Here is a 4,224-nt window from a genome sequence, read left to right as displayed (position 1 = left end):
GTCTTAAGTCTTCAACCTTGAGGGAATCAGGTGTATAAGGTTTGCTGCAACATGTTCTTGGTAAACAAACTAAGTAGAGCTCTTATTTACAAATCTTGTAACAAATAATTCTGGAAGAAAAAAAGAAAAGAATTCACTAATTTCCAGAAGACAAAGGTTTAACTGCCAGATATGTAACAAACACACACTCACACACACACCCACACAATACTTCAGGGGTTTTTATACAAGTTATTTAGGGCATAAGCTGAGTACTATACCCCTACACCCCACCAAAAAAGAACAACAAAAAAATCCCAATTTTACCCTCCCCCCATAATCTAGAAAACCCTCCCTTCACCCCTGATGTACAAAGTGTATGCACAATGGTGGCATTCCACCAGCCACAAAGCATGCTCAAACAGATGCCACCAGTTCAGTCACTCCATTGGCATGGCAACAGGCAGGTTTACAGGATTTTTCCCAATAGTGGTTAATACACAGCACCACTGTGAATTTTGTGAATTAGGCTTTGAAAAAAAAAGTGTAATTTAGGGATTTGGGACTCAAAAAGACTCATTTTGTATCAAGCTTATCTCAAGAAAAAGGGAAACTGAGTTGGACATTGAAATTTTGCTATGGGTAGTTTGATGTCCCAATATTCAAATAAACTCCCTTTTCAAATAAACCCAGCTCCATGCACAAAGAAAAGGACAACTCTCCAACCTCAAGAGCTATCCCATGACAGAAAGTGTCACTCCTTCTAAGTAACTGTCTCTATGCCATAAAAACCACAGGCCAGGTTTCTTCCTTTCCAAACTCCTGAAGTGGTAGTTTCTTCTCCTCAGCATAGCTCCTGGTGATGCAGGCACAGAAAGAACTGCTCAAATCAAAACTCCCTTTCTTCATAAAAGCCACAATGGCCACATGACCTTTAATAAAGCCTTCCCTGTTGCTCCTGCCTTTCTAACCCTCTCAAAGCATCTCCTAGGGAAAGGGAAAAAAGCACTATTCCCTTTCCTCAACCACTACTCTAAAAGCCACTTGTTATTGAATGTTTATGGATTAAAAAAAAATAAAACGTTAAAAAAAGTGTCAAGTTCAGTTCAGTTGATCATATCCACAAGAATGTCAACAACGACTAGATTGTAACCTCAAATTCCACTCTTGATTAGTTACCTATAAGAAAATGCTATTTGAACCAGTACCAAGAGTAAGTATTGAACTGAGGGTTGAACCTGGAGCAAACCAGTTATTGTGAGAAAAAAAAAAAAATATCAAAGCTCTAACATGGGAAATCAACTACTATTCTTCCAGATTTAAAGATTTTTCACTCACTACCTCCATAAAGGAGGACACACCCATTAATTTTCCTACATGGACTCAATAGGGCATGGAGATATGAAAGGGAGAGATGTGTTAGAAAGCAGGACAAATATACCATTACTGAAATTAAGATGTATCCTTTGGGCCCACTCCATTGATTCTAATCTGAGGTGGGCAAGGCTAAAAGCAGCAGCAGGCTACAAACAGATTTAATAAGATGGACGCTACCCATTTCTGGGGGGTGTGGTGTGTGTGTGTGTGTGTGTGTGTGTGTGGTGTGTGTGTGTGTGTGCGTGCGCGTTGGGGAGGTCTGAAAAAAAGAATCTTAAGAACTAGAACGTAGTGTCAGTTAGCATAGCTGCCGAAATCCATGTCCAGAGGTAAACCTAACAGAGCTAACAGAGAGAATTGAGATAATACAAACAAGCACGTTCAAAGTGAAGGTCCCACTTCCTGAGCACTGCAAAACAAGACAGTGAATGCTACTGCCACCTCACCATAGGCACACTAGAGAAAGAGGGCATTTAGTCAAGGATGGTGCCAATGGCCAGTCACTATCAGCTTATCGGTTGTAACCCGTTCTGACATCACTATCAAGCCTGACTATTGAGCACCTGTTTCCAGTTGAGACACCACAACTGTCCTATTGGCATGCATGATTTGAAGGGAAGACCAGTGTTTTTAAATCATTAGCAAAAAGTGGAGAAAACAAAGGTCATTCAGAGCCTGTCTTTCTTGGGGACACAGATCCTTTGTCCAGTCTATTAGAAATATATAATACATTTTTCAATCTCATGAATTAATCTTTAAAAAAGGGATCCCAAACAAAAAGCCCAACCAAACGCACACAAATAACCTAGAAGATGTGATTACCCCTAAAGGATGTGCATATATCACAGAGATGTTAGTGCAGATTAATATATTACAGAGACTGTGTTACATAAAATACCAAGGCTAAAGTTTTAAAAGACACTTGCCCCCAATCTTCACGAAATATAATCTAAGGAAAGCACAAATGTTACTAGGAATGTAAGACTCAAAAGTTATAAACCCCTAAAAATAGAAGTGCACGGTGGAAACACTGATAGGTTTTTTCAGTACGTGAACACAAACCTTCTTGTTAAAATACCTAAACAAACCCATACAGCAAACAGAATAATCTTTAACACCTCATTACAAAGTTCACAACTATAAAGTTAACCTTCATGAAAGACAATAATCCAATTGCTACTTATGTTCAAGTTTTACATTTTTGGCCGAGTACTAAAATCTCCAAATTCATTCTTTACACGCATAGTGCAACAGTGAAATGACTCTCTGCCACTGGGAGCTTTCTTTAAAAAAAAAAAAAAAAAAAAAAAAAAAAAATCACAGAGTAAGGATATTCCTTACACCGTCTTAAAAACCAGAGTGAAAATATTCCTTAAATAACCTTTGCTCTATGAACATCTGTAAGAACCAGGTTGTATGAGAGAAAAGTATGCTGTAACTCAACAGGTAAAAGAAAACTGTGTACGTAAATATTGAGGAAGCAAATCTAGATAAAAAGGCAGAGGTTAAATTTCACTAATTTTTCAACTTATTAGCACACTAAGACCCCCTATTAGCTCATGGTACCAGAATATGGAGGAGCAAACCTACAGATCTGTCTTGTGACTGCCTTCATAAGGCATGTAACAAGGCTGTTATCAACTACACACAGACCTCCTGAATGCATGGTTTCTCCAGCCCCTCAGAGCCCCTTAAACTCCTGCTTTAAGCAACATGAGCAGTGAGCAAGGGCACCAGTAAAAAGATAACTGCTAACTGAATAGTGTTGGAGCAGCATTTAACATACTCCCATCAAGCACAGGATGTAACGTAAGTGAAGAACAGAGCCAGGAGAACTCATGTCCTAGAGCAGGGCTGGTAGACATTAGTGGTGGGGCTGTGCAGAAGTGTCCTATGTACTAGCAGGAATCCAAGAGATGACTTCATACCATGTTTCTACGAAGAAATGGGAAGACAGGGGTATGAAAAGGAAAACACTCTATCCCCAGATAAAAACAGAGCATGGTTCATGGGATCTGAATGCACATTTATGGCATACAAGAATTTCAATTCTCTGTTTTCATAAAGCAAAAATGTCAAGTCTTTGTGATTGAGTTTCACATTAACTGGTACTTTATTTGCTTAAAACCTAAACATTGTCAGTTTGAGAAGAAATCCATTGTGATATATAGATCTCCCCATTTAAATTCTAGGGTTTCTTCTTTTGATCCTTGGTAAAATTTTATCCAAGAAACAGAATAGATACATATATATATTTTAAAACATGAACCATTAGAGAATGAAATAGAAAATCAAGAAAGATTTAAGTTTTGGCGGCCCTTACTTTTTTTTTTAACGTTCCTTAAAGACTGTAGCAGGATAAAGGATCACTGGCTCCGAGTCTCTTAGAGATAACACATGATGAAATTAAAAAAAAAAAAAAAAATAACCCACACCCTCAAACAAGGTCAGGTAACCTCAATTCCCTGTGCTGCCCCAGGATAAAAAAACATGAATACTTTTAGTAACAATTCGTAATTCATCTTTATCTCCTACCTGCCCCATCAGTGGAAGTTTAAAGTCATGATCTTTCTAGACATCCATATTTTTGTATATAGAATATAAACTTGTATTAGATGACAACTGGTTTTTTTTAAAAAGTTCAGGTAGAGAAACAATCACTTTTAACTAAAACCTTCTATGTTTTCTGATTACTGTTTAACTTGCTACCATTTAGCAAAAAGCAAACTTTCCATAGTGTTCACCTCAAATCTTATTGCTTTACAACTGTGGCATACCCTCCATTAAAAGTAAACAGATGAAGCAGTCAATCCAGTGATTAATTTAACATGGCTTTCATTGGGAAAGAGGGGGAGGGAGAAGAGGGGG

Source organism: Hyperoodon ampullatus (genome assembly GCF_949752795.1).
Source record: "Hyperoodon ampullatus genome assembly, chromosome: 2".
In the NCBI taxonomy this organism is placed as follows: domain Eukaryota; kingdom Metazoa; phylum Chordata; class Mammalia; order Artiodactyla; family Ziphiidae; genus Hyperoodon; species Hyperoodon ampullatus.
The sequence above is the reverse complement of the archived record's forward strand: the minus strand, read 5'-3'. Positions refer to the sequence as shown.